The sequence below is a fragment of the Stegostoma tigrinum genome, chromosome 6, assembly GCF_030684315.1.
Source record: "Stegostoma tigrinum isolate sSteTig4 chromosome 6, sSteTig4.hap1, whole genome shotgun sequence".
In the NCBI taxonomy this organism is placed as follows: domain Eukaryota; kingdom Metazoa; phylum Chordata; class Chondrichthyes; order Orectolobiformes; family Stegostomatidae; genus Stegostoma; species Stegostoma tigrinum.
The window spans coordinates 33686886-33702499 of NC_081359.1; positions in this window are offsets into that span (position 1 = coordinate 33686886).

Here is a 15614-nt window from a genome sequence, read left to right on the forward strand (position 1 = left end):
AGTAGTTTGTGATATTAGGTAATGAAGTATTCAGGACATGTGAGAGTCTGAGTAAGATGGATACAATGTGTTACCCAAGCCATAATCTGTCATCTCCAAGAAGACTATATAGTCACTGGGAATACTATATGACAGAAATTCCTGAAATCTCATAGTAGCAAGACATAGCAGCAGATAAAACTGAAGTGAAGCTGATTTCCAGTAATCCAGAAACCCAAGTCAGGTGTACTGATAACAGACAGACAGCTTTCCACCAAGAGAGAAATTCATTGGCTCCAGGGAGAAATGGCATCCTAATCCTAGTGAGGTGACCAGATTCCTGATACCTACATGGTGTGGGAGAGGCCCTACCAAGTGATGTGAATATATCGCCTTGGGATTATGGACAAAATGAAAAGATGCATGCTAAATCCTACTCTTCAAAGAATGCTTTGAATAGAATTGTCTACTTTGGACATACACATTTATGTTTATAGAATAAAAACAGAAATTACACTTTTATTGGAAAATTCGGATAATGCTTTACATTTCCTATTTCTCTGCAAAGTACCTGATGTAAACTCCTCCACCCCTCCCACTGAGATATTAAGGTCTGTGAGGTTAATATAGATTGGTGACTAATTTATAAAGGAATCGCAGAAATGTTGTTGTGTAGAAGGTGGCCATTTGACTCATCATTCCTGCATTGGCTTGTTACATGAGCGTCTACCTGGTGTCAATCTCCTACTTTTTGGCAACTACCTTGCCTGTCATTTTTATCCAAATTATCGTGCAATACCTTGATTGAACCTGGTTCCACTACATTTCCAGCAGTGCATTCTATATTGATTAGTCTTCTTAGATAACTGGTAAGTTAACAATTTTAAATAAAAACTGTGCTGATAACAAACATCTAACAACAGTAATTATATTCTTCCATCAATGCAATTGTGGTACGACAAATGTATATCAGCAATTTCAATTATAAATGTAGACAAATGAATTTATAATGCAAAATGAGAAATGTGATATGAATCTATAATTTCAAAATACAAGCTGAGCTTGTGTCCAAAATATAATTAGTTCTTGATTCGGTGAGTCAGGATTCAATTGCGTTTTTAAAAAAAAATTCTTTCTAATGAAGTAGGCATTGTTGGCAAAAACAACATTTTAGCTTGTCACCAATTGCCTGCAAATTAAGTCAGAAGGCAGATCAGAGTTAACCACATTGCTATGGATCTGAAGTCACGCATAAAGCAGACCAGCTAAAGACAGCAAATCTGCTTTTCAAAAGGGCATTAATGAATCACATGGTTCACAATAATCATTTCATAGTTTTCATTTCGTGTTTAATTCTAGACTTCTTCAATGAATGTCCACAGACAATCAGCCAAGGTATTTGGATGACTAGTCCTGTGACAGTACCATTATGCCACAAACTAATGCCTTTGGCCTCACAGAGACAAGGCATAATTTTCCAGATGTAGGGTCTAAATGAGACCACATGCAACTGTCTCTTGAAATGCTTAGCTGCAAACTATATCGGGGTAAATGCATGTTTATCTGTTTTGTGCTCATTAGGTATTCTTCCCTGACACCCCTAGTCCAGTGGATCTATTGTCAGTGGTCACCAGTATTCTAGATACATCTTATGATTACGCCTTATGATTATAGACAACATGCAGGCTTCTCAAGCACAGGTGGATGTTTCATTATATTGAAATGATGGTGATAAAAACAGGTCAGTTCATCTTCATAGATAACAGGGTGTAGAGCTGGATGAACACAGCAGGCCAAGCAACATCAAAGGAGCAGGAAAGCTGACGTTTTGGGTCTGCACCCTCCTTCAGAAAAGGGGGAAGGGAAGGGGACTCTGAAATAAATCAAACGAGGTGGGGAGACAATAATGGAAGGTAGATAAAGGAGTGGGTAGGTGGAGAGAAGATGAACAGGTCAAGGAGGCAGGGATGGAGCCAGTAAAGGTGAGTGTAGGTGAGGAATTGGATGGGGATTGGCCAGTCGAGGGAAGATGGACAGGCCAAGGAGGTGGGGATGAATCTGGTAGGTAGGAGGTGGGGTTGGGGGGTGGTCAGGGAAGTGGGAGGAACGGATGGGTGAGAAAAGATCTTCAGGCCAAGGAGGCAGGGATGAAATGGGCTGGTTTTGGGATGAGGTCGGGGATGGGGAGATTTTGAAGCTTGTGAAGTCCACAATGAGACCATTGTGTTGCAGGGTTTCCAAGCGAAATATGAGGCGCTGTTCCTACAACCTTCGGGTGGCATGGTTGTGGCACTGCAGGAGGCCCAGGATGGCCATGTTGTCCAAAGAGTGGGACCGGGAGTTGAAGTAGTTCAAACCTGAGAGGTGCAGTCGTTTGTCCACAAAGTTGTCCATAAAGCAATCCCCAAGCCTCCACTTGGTTTCCAACCCCCACCCCCAATTCCTACCAACCAGCCTCATCCCCACCTTCTTGACCCATCTGTCTTCGCTCAACTAACCAACCCCTATCCAATTTCCCACCTGCATTCAGCTTTACTGGCTCCATCCCTGCCTCTTTGGCCTGTCCATCTTCTTTCCGCCTGTCTGCACCTTTATCCACCTTCCGTTATTGCCTCCTCCTGTCTTGTTATTTGTTTCAGAGTCCCCTTCCCCTCACCCATTTCAAAGAAGGGTCCAGACCCAAAACACCAGCTTTCCTGCTCCTCTAATGCTGCTTGGCCTGCTGTGTTCATCCAGCCCTACACCTTGTTATCTCAGACTCTCCAGCATTGGCAGTTCCTATCATCTCTAAATTCATCTTCATGTTATCACATAGTAACAAAAAGTAACATTTTAAACATACCTATGCAGTGTCTTTACTGTCATTCTATCAGGTGGGACTAGTTTATGGTTGGCATGGACTCATTGGACTGAGTGTCTGTTTCTGTGCTGTGTGACTCCATAAATCTATGACTATGAAATGCTTAATATAACTCATTAGAGATTCACTAGAATTAACTATTTGACAGTAAGCACTTGGTGGGGTATGAAGGGCAGTCACTATCTGCTTTCATCTGGCTTGTGGAATTTGAACCCAAAATCTCAAACTGAAATGTGATAATGACATTAAAAATATTCTTGTCCTCATGTGGTACACTTGCCAAAGGGCAAACACCTCCTGAGATCAGCGTGTGTTCTTTGAACGTGGCAACTCTGCATAGATACTCAGAGTGTGAACATACCTATGTGCTCCCTATTATAGAGTCATAAAGTCATACAGCGTGGAAACAAACCCTTCAATCCAACAAGTCCATGTCAACCATAATCCCAAACTAAACTAGTCCCAGCTGCATGCTCCTGCCCCATTTCCCTCCAAACCTTTCTATTCATCTAACTATCTGAAAGCCTTTTTGATGTTGCCATTGTACCTGCATCCACCGCTTCCTCTGTAAGTTCGTTCCACACACACACACCACTGTCTGTGTAAAAAAAATTGCCCCTCACGTCTTTTTTAACTCTTGCTCCTCTCACCTTAAAAATGTGCCCCCAGTTTGTAACACAACATTCAGTTAAACCCCCTTCTGTTCTCCGCAATGCTATCTCTCCTTGAAATGTTCTACCCTGCTCTCCTGAAGGCCTTGATTCAGACTACAATGCAGTTCCATGAATGTGGATCAATAAATTTGCTGTGGTGTCATGTGATATTTTCAACAGTCAGTGTGAAAGGGCTACTCGTTGACTGCATGTTCCAGAGCTGGATCCAATATCATTATGGCAAAATGTGCTGATTTCCAGAAGCAATCACTGAATACAGTGACTGTTCTCTGAGGAAGGGTTTCTGGAACCAAAACGTTAACTCCGTTTCTCCTTCACTGATGCTGCCAGACCTGTTGAGCTTTCCCAGCAACTTTGTTTTTGTTCTTGATTTACAGCAGCTGCAGTTCTTTTGGTATTTACTGAATACGGAGGATTTGTCTGTTCCTGAGCAATGGAGTGATGAGTTCTTTCACAGCCCACTACTGAGCAAGCCAATTCATCATAGTCCAGAAATCCTGGAACTTCTTGTCTGCTCTTACAGAATGAATGGCCTCACCTCTTCTCGAGATAGGTTTGTCAAGGTGATGAAGAGTGGCACTACTTCACATTTGCATCAATGTTGTCATTGTTTTAAGTTCAGAATCTAACCGACCTCACACCTGTACAGGGCATCATTGGTTGGATCAAAACTTATTGCCCATTGCTAAAATTCCTTGAGAATATAGGGTTGAGCTGTCTTCTAAAATCACTGCAGGCCATTTGGTGCACATACACTAACAGAGTTGTTCGGGAGAGAGTTCCAAAATTTTGACCCAGCTGCTCTGCAGGAACAGCAATATATTTCCAACTCTAGATTGTGCGTGGTCTGGATAACGTATTTCTGGTGACAGGGTATCATGTATCTGTTGTTCTTATTTTTAGGTGGGTCTAGCCTTGGTTTTGGAAGCTGTGACAAATGGAGTGTTGGTGTATTCTGCAGTGCATCTTGTAATCTCTCAGAAACCCCAGCATATATGATTTAATTAGAAATTAACGGTGACACGCTGATTTGTATGCTATCATTTAGCACAAGCTGTGACAAACGCACTATGCTTTATTAATATTTGCAATAGATAACTGCCAGGAAATCAGTTAGCAATCAGCATGCTGGAGACTTCATAGGGGAACAAAACCAAAGCAACGGCATTGAGATTTTAATTACTTAGAAACGTGTTTTAAACACATGTACACATATGGCAAAAATAACTGACCCATGAATTTCCCATATAATTAGACCTCAAAGGTAAGCTTTGCCAAAACTGTTTTGATTAAGTAATGATTATTTATGTGGGTGGTGATACATGCCAATGAATTCCACATCTTTACTGCATGATTTTATCTGTTCTGACGTGTGGGTGAACAAAATTGAACTTAAATGCACAAAAACATAAAATGCAATGTGAGGGCCTCGTTTAAACTCTGCATCAAAGACATGTCAGGTGTTGAGAGTCATGACAGAGCCTAAACATTAATAAAGAATATATTCCAGTAGAGCTTTAAACACATCTGCTTAGAAAACATTTGCTTTTTTTTATGGCCAAATTCCAACAATTATTCATTTGTTGGAACTTAACAAAGAGGTAGGAGAGTATTTTATGACGATAACACAATTACTTTGGTCTAGATGATGCCAAAAATGAAGACATAGTTGCCATCTCAGCTCTCAGGTGTAATATTGATAATCTTCAAGCATACTGTGTTAAATAAAACAAGTTTTTAGTGATTCAAGATTAAAGTTGCAGTTAACAGAGTTTTCTCAGGCTCATGTGTGGTACAGCATATTGAAATAACCGCACAGAGGCCAGTATTCCATCAAAAAGTCATCCTTTATTTACTTGCACCCAATTCATTAACCCTGACCAGTCAGGTCAGAATCAATCCCCTCAACTGAGGAGATTCTGAATCCCCTATTTATATTGGTCAGCCAGGGCTTCCTGATTGGCCCAGGTTAACAACCCCAGTCAAGGACCTCATTGTCAACAAGATCCATCTCATTCCAATCACTACACCCTCACATCAGGGGATGTTGGCCTGGTCTTTCTCTTATAGTCTATTCCGTGATGTTTTCTTTCCAGGTTCAGTTCTTCTGATTCAGACTCTTACACAGGCACCTTGTACTGGGCCGTACCCTGGCTCTTGTGCCCGCAGCATCTTGAGAGTGTTTCCTCCTCATTTTCCAGTGGTAATGGTATTGAGGCTGCCTATATCTCAGACTCTGAAGTTTCCTCAACACGAGATGGAGGGGGACAGCCTACAGTTTCTCACAGGCTTTCTGGCTGTTTTGAAGGGCCGGGTATGTTTTGCTCCTGCCCCGTTTGTGAGTTAACAGCTTTCAGGTGATCTACAAGTTTGTTCAGGACCACCTCACCTCCCCAACCCTTATAATCCTGGGACCTGTCCTCACGTCCACCTCACCTCATACCCATACAGGTCCATTTCCATGGTTCCAGCACCAGACTTCATCTATGAATTAAATTGCCTCCATTGTTATGAGGAGGCTTGTGACTGGTATTGGCATTCCTGCTACTGCTTCACCCTCCTCCAGAGCTGGAATGTCAGGTTTAGCCTGGTGAGGAGTCTTCTCCACATCAGCAACTCTGTTGGAGCTATCCCTGTTGTTGAGTGAGGCATGATCCTATAGTCGAGCAGAAACCAGGGCAACCAGCCCAGCTCTTCCCCTCCTCCCACTGCATCTCAAAACCAGTCCAGCCTGTCTCTGCCTCCCTAAACTGTTCCTCCTCTCACCCATCCCTTCCTCCCACCCCAAGCCGCACCTCCATCTCCTACCTACTAACCTCATCCCACCTCCTTGACCTATCCATCTTCCCTGGACTGACCTATCCCCTCCCTACCTCCCCACCTATACTCTCCTCTCCACCTATCTTCTTTTCTCTCCATCTTCGGTCTGCCTCCCCCTCGCTCCCTATTTATTCCAGAACCCTCACCGCACCCCCTCTCTGATGACGGGTCTAGGCCGGAAACATTAGCTTTTGTGCTCCTGAGATGCTGCCAGGCCTGCTGTGTTCATCCAGCCTCACATTTTATTATCTCCGTTTTTGTAGACTGCTTCTTCAAGCTTGCCTTCAACGTTTGGACCACTCTTTCCTCCAGGCCATTGAATGATGGATGATGTGGTGATGCCCTTGTGCATTCAATGCCATTTGGCTTCAAGGAATGATCAAATTCCCAGCCAGAAAATGACATCCCATTGTCTGAAGCCAATACTTCTGGGAGTTAGTGTATTGCAAATGATGATCGCAGCTTCTCAATTGTCACCCCTCAGTTTGCTTTATGCATGTCCAACCAGTTGAAATGGGCATCCGCAATGACCAGGAACATTGAGCCCATGAAAGAACCAGCATAGTCATCTTGTAACCAAGTCCATGGTTCACCCAGCCTTTCCCATGAATACAACATAGAACATAAAACATTGGAGTGCAGTATAGGCCCTTCGGCCTTCGATGTTGCGCTGACCTGTGTAACCAATCTGAAGCCCATCTAACCTACACTATTCCATTATCATCCATATGTTTATCCAATGACCATTTAAATGCCCTTAAAGTTGGTGAGTCTACTCCTGTTGCAGGCAGGGCATTCCACGTCTTTACTGCTCTCTGAGGCTACCTCTGACCCTGTCCTATATTTATCACCCCTCAATTTAAAGCTATGTCCCCTCATGCTAACCATCACCATCCGAGGAAAAAGGCTCTCACTGTTCACCCTATCTAATCCTCTGATCATCTTATATGTCTCTTTTAAGGCACCTCTTAACCTTCTTCTCGCTAATGAAAAAAGCCTCAAGTCCCTCAGCTTTTCCTCATAAGACCTTCCCTCCATACCTGGTAAATCTCTTCTGCACCCTTTCCAATGCTTCCACATCCTCCCTCTCATGCGGTGACCAGAACTGCATGCAATACTCCCAGTGCGGCCACACCAGAGCTTTGTACAGCTGCAACATGATCTCCTGGCTCCAAAACTCAATCCCTCTACCAATAAAACTTAACACACTGTACGCCTTTCTAACAACCTTATCAACCTGGGTGGCAAGTATCACTGGTGGCAATACTTCTCTTTGTTGGCACTCCAGGCACTGACCCACCAATGTTCTTCCTGGGCGGTGTTCTAACATGTACTTGTATGCACTGAGAATAAGGACTGACCGTCAAATTCTATTGGAAGTTATGGGCAGCACTGCCTTGTCTTCTTTTAGTAGACTTACCAAGGGTTTGTGATCTGTCACTACAACAAATTCCCATTTGTAAAGGTACTGATGGAACTTCCTCATGCCAAAGTTGACCACAAAACCTTCCTTCTCTATCTAGGCATGTTTGAATTCATTGTCAGCCAAAGTTCAGGAGGCATACAAAATTGCTTGCTCGTCTCCTCTGGACCAGCGATGAGCCAACACTACTCCGATATTGTACATGGAGGTATCGCATGTCAACATTACATCTTGCTTCAGATCATAGTGGGCCAACACCTTAAATGATGATGGGTGCTTTTTCACTTCCCTAAAGGCTACATCTTGGCAATGGGATCATTTCTGAGGCTGACCCTTCTTCAATAACCGGTGTAAGGGTGCCAAGATGGAGGCCAGGTTATGTGTGAATCTTCTGTAATAATTTACTAACCATGGAAAGACCTAAGTTCCTGTACAGATGTTTCCTTTTCTTTCCTTTTCCTCTATATTGTATAATGCAGGCATCTGGATTCAAAGAGGAAAGCAGATTGGTGGAAACACTATTGCCATTCTAAACTGTCAATAGCAAGTTCCTTTCAGTCATTAACATCAGCGCTGTTGCACTTCAAGGAGAGCTTCAGAGTGTCATTAAAGTGTTTCCTTTGGCCTCCCCTAGAATGCTAGTCATTTGAAAGTTTGGGGAATAGGATCTGGCAGTGAGTTGGCTCTCACAGAAAAGCTGTTGAGACGATTCAAATTAATTTTATAGATGCTTTGCCTGAAAGTATTTGCATACAGTTGTAAGAAGGACCTGAGCATTTGTTTAACAGTTCTCCCATTGAATCTGATGGCTGTGGTGGTGGCATTACTGATGGGATATTTCCACATATGCCACTGGTCCACAGTCCATGTTTCATAGTAGTACAGGGGTGTGGAGACAACAGTGAATCTGTACACTCAGGCATTTCCTTTCTTGTGAAAGACTTTATCTTCAGTTTGTAGTAGGTTGAGCGAAGACAGATGACTCGGTATCAGGTCTCCTCACCAATGGCAACCACTTTGAGATAGTCACTGCCAAGATGTGGCAAGTGTTCAACATATTATAGAGCATGTCAGTCAATAAAAATCAAAGATGGAATATTTGGCTTATCAGGTGTGGACTGAAGTATGGGTTTTGTTTTGGCAACTTTCAATGACAGCCAGAGTTTCTTGTATGCAGAATTGAAGAGATTAAGAGTGGCTTCCAAATTTGTCAGAGAGTGCGCAATGGCATTGCAGTCATCTGCGAACAGTAGATCATTTTGCCTGTGGTGGTCAATTTATTCTTGGCACGGAAGTCATTGAGGTTAAACTTTTTCATATTTATGATATTCCATGTTGACACCTGAGCACAGTTGATCTTTGATGAGATGAGTAAGCACTGGCATGCAGTACATGTTAAAAGTATCGGGACCATCATACAACCTGGACTAATCCATTTCCAGAGCGTAAAGGTGTCTTTTTCAGATCTTCCACTCAAGACATTTATTATAATGAAGCAATTGTAGGATTGTGATGTAATTTCTTGGAATATTGAAATATTTGAAGAATAATTTTTGAAGGGGTAGCACAGTGGATCAGTGGTTAGCACTGTTGGCTCACAGCGTTAGGAGCCCAGGTTCAATCCCACTCTCAGATGACTGTCTGTGTGGAGTTTACACATTCTTCCCGCGTCAGCGTGGGTTTCCTCCAGGTCCTCCGGTTTCCTCCCACAGCTCAAATGTGTGCAGGGTGGGTGGATTGGTCATGCTAACTTGCCTGTAGTATTCAGGGATTTGTAGATTAGGTGGGTGATAGGGGGATGGGTGCTCTGAGGGTCAGTGCGGACTTGTTGGTCCCAAGAGCCTGTTTCCATGTTGTAGGGATTCCATGATAATCCTGAGAAACTCATGGTTTACTGAATGAAATGTTTTGATGAGGTCGATGAAAGCAGTTAAGGGTTCTTGGGTATTGTCCTCAACATATATCTTGGATTTGTCAGGGAACAAACAGAATTTTGGAGGATTGAATGGTCTAATGCAACATTATTTCTCTGGGCTGATTTCCTCAGCCAATGAAGAAGATAACTGAGGAAAATGCACATCAGTTTTCTCCTTGTTATTTGCAACAAGGAAAAGCTTGCTATTTTCACAGCATGATATTGCTCCTTTCTTGTTTCACTTATGAAGTTAAAGAGGAGGATAAAGGAATGGAGTCTTGGTGTGAACAAAGGTTTGCCAGTTTGGCAAGCTTAATCAGGAATACAGTTACAGCTGCAGGCTCTGTTGCTTTTCATCTCTTTGATTTTTGCTATTCTTCCATCAATGGTGGGTCAGCTCTAGATAATGGGGGATTGCCTTCAGAGTATCTGCACAGTGCACGGTGGACTGATGATTGAAAATTATCTCTGATGATTAAGGAGTTCTGGAAAATGTTCTTTCCAGTGTTGTTGAATAGCTTCGCCATCCTTCAGAACTAAATCACCTTCCTGTAAACAAATCGGAATTTAACCATTTGCCTTTTGTCTGTTGAAGGCCCTTGTATTTCAGGAGGCCTTTGAATATATAAATGATGAGTCAAATGTTGATCTCTAGGCTTTGTTCACTAAGATTTCAAGCTCTTTGTCTCTCAGATTTGTCTTTAGATGTTAGCTTTGTCAAGTTGGTATTCTGATTTCTTGAGTTTTGACCTTGGATTGTTTAGCCAGGGAATAAATTATGCATGTTTTAGTTTCAGGAAACAATATATTTGAGCACTGTTTTGTCGAACCTGTCATGGTGACGATGCAGCACAAGTAAATGGTCTGGGAAGAAGATTCAGGTATAGTTGATTTTATTTGATCAAGCTGTTTTGGAATTGGATTGGATGTGTGAATGTTTCCTGAATTGGTTGTGAGAGCAGCAGTTGTAATTTGCATCTTTAGTCAGGCTGTAGGAGGCTGAAGTGTTCATTTACTTCATCTCAGGCTTTAGAGCTTTGTGACATCTTGTTACTAGGTAACAGCTCGCAGGCTAAGTCATACACATATCATTCAGATCTTTAATCTAAACGATGACATAATTCAGGAGGTGCAGATACAAGGCAGAGTCACCAATACCCTTTATTAAAGTCTGCTTTCCTTTCAAGGTCTGACCGACATCTGATTCCAGATGCAGAATGTTATAGTCACCTTTTAACAAATATCTAAAGCAATGGCATAACATAGTCACGCTCATAGGTTCATATCTCACTGACAATAACTGAGGTACGACTCACACCATCCCTGGGGTATGTCCAGTCCCACTTACAAGACAAATCTTGCAGAGATGGCAGCAAGGTGGTATACAGCCTGAAGGGAATTTCTCTGGAAGTCCTTGACATTGACTCCAGGCCACATGTAATCTTATAAAAGCCGGTCAATCGTGGGCAAGAAAACCTCCTGTTGATTGCCGCAAGGTAAAAGGGAAAGCAAAGGCCTCATGGTATTATTGCTGGACTATTAACATAGGGACCCAAGTAATGTATTAGGGACTACATGTTCAAATCCAGCTACAGCAGGTGGTGGAATTTGAATTCAGAAAAGAATCTGGAATGAAGGATCTAATGATGACCACTAAACCATTGTTGATTGTCAAAAAAAATCTGTTTAACTAATGTCCTTTAGGAAAGGAAACAGCCATCCATGCTTGGTCTGACCTGCACATGGCTCCAGACCCACAACAAAATGGTTGACTCTTCACTGCCTCTGCAAAATTAAGGATGGACAATAAATGCTGATTTTGCCAGTAATGTCCTCATCCCATGAATGATTAGAGAAAAAAAAAATCTAACTGCCATTCCTTGGCTGATATATCAGTGCTCCCCATGAACACATGCACTCTGGGTGCGATTTTTCAATATCCATCGCCAGGAGTGGCTGAGCAGCACTGCTGGTAAAACCGTGGTTCTGAAAGTATCTAACTATTGGACTACTGGACAAGGTCTGTCGCTTGCAGTGAAAGAACCAGCAAGAGGGAAAATCTTAGCTGACCTGTTGTAACTGTATTTATTTATTATAGTGTTGGAAGGCGTAACCATTGCACATTGTAGAAATGAAGTCCCACCTTTATATTATTCCGCATCTTGCTGTGATGGTACTACCACTGTGCTTAATAGAACAGAATTCAGCTCAATACTGGGCAACTATATGGCACTGAGGGCCATCAACTGCAGTAGAATTGAAATCAACCACAAACTATAAGTGTATGGTCCAGCATATCCCCTGCTCTGTAGTGACATTTGCAGTTGAGCCAAAAGATCAAATATGGTTCAAAAGAGAGTGCAGGAGGGCATACCAAGAGCAGTACCAGATGTACACAAAATGAGATGCCAACCTGGTGAAGCTACCATAGAAGACTACTTGCTTGTCAAACAGGGGAAGCAGCATGCTACGGCTAAGCAAATCCACAACCAACAGATCAGATTTAAGCTTGATAGACCTGCCACATGAAGTTGTTATTGGTGGTTCACAACTAAATAACTAACAGGAGGAGGAGGTTTCACAACAAATCCCATCCTCAATGACAACGGAGAAGATAAATTTTTATGTACAAAACTGGAGAAAACACTTTTTCTCAGCATGCCCAGGTGGAAAAATGCCAATGATAATACGATCACTAAGAAACATCAGAACATCCAGAACTCAAAGAATAATTAAAATATTTGCTACTGCTGTAGGCAAAGACATGAACTCAACAAACACAGCTTCATATTTAAAACTCACAATATTAATGACATGTGAAGAACTTTAAGCACAATATACCCTTCACTTTCCTTTTGTGCTAGACATTATACATTTTTAACTTCGTACCGAGTCTGTGAAAGCTTTCCTTTTTTTTCATGTTTACGGATAATAAAATTGCTCTTTCTTTCACTGAAAACTTGCACTTAGCTCCTTACTGATGCAGTATAAATTACGTAATTACATTCTTATCAGAGAAATTTAGAGCTCCATGCTTGAAAATAAGCTTGAAACATTTGTAATGGCCAACTGGGGTATTGAAAAGAGAGTAGCTGCTTCCCCCCCTCCTCAAATGATTGCAACAATTATCTTCCCATTCAAATATAAGTTGCAACTTTTGAATTCACACATAATAGCAACTAAAACTCATTGCTCAACTTCATGGTAATGTTCATTTCAAAATATGTACAAGGCATAATAGATACAAATTCCAAAAAAGACTTTTCCAAATCCTGCCCTCTGTAAACTTAAGGCTGTCCTAAACTCCCCTGTTCATGTCTTGCAGCAGGTTTCATTCCTCTAATTACCTATGTGTTCATGGACCTGCACCAGCTCCTGGTCAATACCTTGATTTTAAAATTTTTGTTTTGTTTTGAAATCTCTCTGTTGCCTTGCCTATATCTCTGCAGGCTTCTCCAGCCCCACAATCATCTAAAACTACCGTCCTTCTCCAATTATGGTCTTTTCTGCAACGCTAATTATGAATGCTCTACCACTGATGACAATGCCTTCAGTTACCTTGGCCCCAGGTTTTGGAATTGTTTCCTGATATGTTCCTGCTCCTCAGTGTCAAACCTTCTTTTAATAATGTGAATTATAAGTCACTTGGGGTGTCTCAGCAGGTTTAAGGTGTTACATAAATGTAAGCTGCAACTGTTGTAACATAGTTTGTAGGATAAATTTGAGGGACAGAAGCTCATATCCTGGCCAAAATGTATATCTCAAGCAATTCTATTTAAAAAATGCAAATTATCACAATCCTGATTAGGGTGCCCATATTTTGTTCAAATGATCTGCTGAGCTTCTTGGTTTACAACAGTCATTGCAATTCAAAATAGATCACTGATCATAAGACCATAAGAAATAGGAACAGAGACAGGCCATTCAGCTGCTAGAACCTGTTCCGCCATTCAATAGGATCGTAACTGATCTGAAATTCCTCACGCTCACTTACATGCATTTTCCACATAGACCTTGATTCCCCTCCTGATCAAGAATATATCCTGGCCTTAAATATACAGAAGAACTCTGCCCCCGGTAGGCTCTGTAGCAAGGAATTCCAAAGACTCACAATCCACTGAGAAAAAAATTCCTCGTTCTCAGTCTTAAATTTCCACACCTTTATTTTGAGACAATGTCTTTTGGTGCTTGACTCTCACAATAGAGGAAGCATTCTTTGAGTATTTAGTTTGTCAGGCTCCTTATGAATTTTTCTAAATTCCAATGAATAGAGTTCCAATATGCTTAGTCTTTGCTCATAAGACAATCCGTCCATATTGGGGTCATTGTTGTGAGCCTCCTCTGAACTTTCTTTAATGAAACAATATCTTTCGTTAAATATGGGGGCCAAAACTTCTCTCAGTACTGCAGAAGTGGCCTCATCAGCACCGTGCACACTGGTAGTAAGACCTACTGTTATACTCCAATCCCCTTGATATAAGTGCTAATATTACATTTATGATTGCTTGCTGTACCTGTGTTCTAACTTTCTGTGTTTCCTGTACAAATAACCCAAGGTCCCTTGTGTCACAGATTTCTGCATTTAAATAATGTACTACTCTTTTATTCTTCCTGCCAAAATTAACAACTTTACATGTTCCCATATAATACACCATTCAAAACTTCTAGGGCGTTTACTTAACCTCTCATTTTCCCTCTGTAAACTTTAGATTGCTTTTGCAACTTGTGTTGTTTGCAAATTTGTCTACAGTACAATCACTTCCTTTAAGTCACTAATATATATTGTAGACAGTTGTGATCCTGGCACTGGTCTTGTGGAACGTCACTGGTTCAAAGTTGCAAATCTTAAAAAGGTTCTGCTCGCTGTTTCCTGCCAATGAACTAATTCCCTACGTATGCCAACATATTACCTCTAGCACCATGGGACCTTAACTTCTGACAACTTTTTGTGAAGTACTTTCCTGAATGCAGTCTAGAAATCCAAATACAACACATCTACTAGTTCCCCTTTATCTACTCTGGTTGAGGCTTCTTCAGGAAACCCTCATAAGTTCTTCAGACACAATTTTCTTTTCATGTAGAATATGCTTCAGGATGTCCTTCGATCGTGAAGGGAGATGATTATTTCACATTTTTCAACTCAACTTTATTTAACCCTATTGGGAAAGTGATAAATGGATTGTGGAATTGACCTGATTGAACCCTTACATGTAACACACAAACATAAGACTACACATTGAATGATTTTCCAATGTACCTACCATCATTTAGAAAGTGACTATGCCTAAGCTTAGTCAGTACGTTAAACAGACATCAGCAAGAACCATTGATTGTAAAACCCATAATTTGTGATGTTGAAGCCTGCTTTTAAAATGACGACTATTTGGGTTTAACTACAATTTTATTGACAATGAACATTCCTGAATTATCCTGGTGGAACAATGTTATTTTAATCTCCCTGTGGAAGTGTTATTTTGGTGCGAGTCATATTTCTACCTTAATTGCTGCAAACTCATTTTGAATTAAATGATAATTATGAATTTTGTGAGTAGTGATTAAAGTGTCAATGAAACCACCAATTAAGTACAAGATCTGTTTGAAATAAGTTAATCTACCGCTTCATGCTTCTTTTGAATGTGCTGATTTTGAGGATGTGTGGAAGGCTGCTCGTTTGTGGCAATGATTAATACTTCCCATTCTGCACCTGAAATAATTAATATAGTAAAACAAATATATTTTACTTTCCTCGCTGTAAAGCTATTATGATTGACAGAACTTCAGTATTTACGTTGCTGCAGTGAGACCTAGATTTTGTTCATAATTATAATTTTTACAAGTAAAATACTGTAAAAAAACTAAAATACAAACTCAAAGACCATTAACACAACAGGTTAATCCTGATTGTTTCTTCACAGCTGTCACAAGATTGACAAAGTGCTTTGC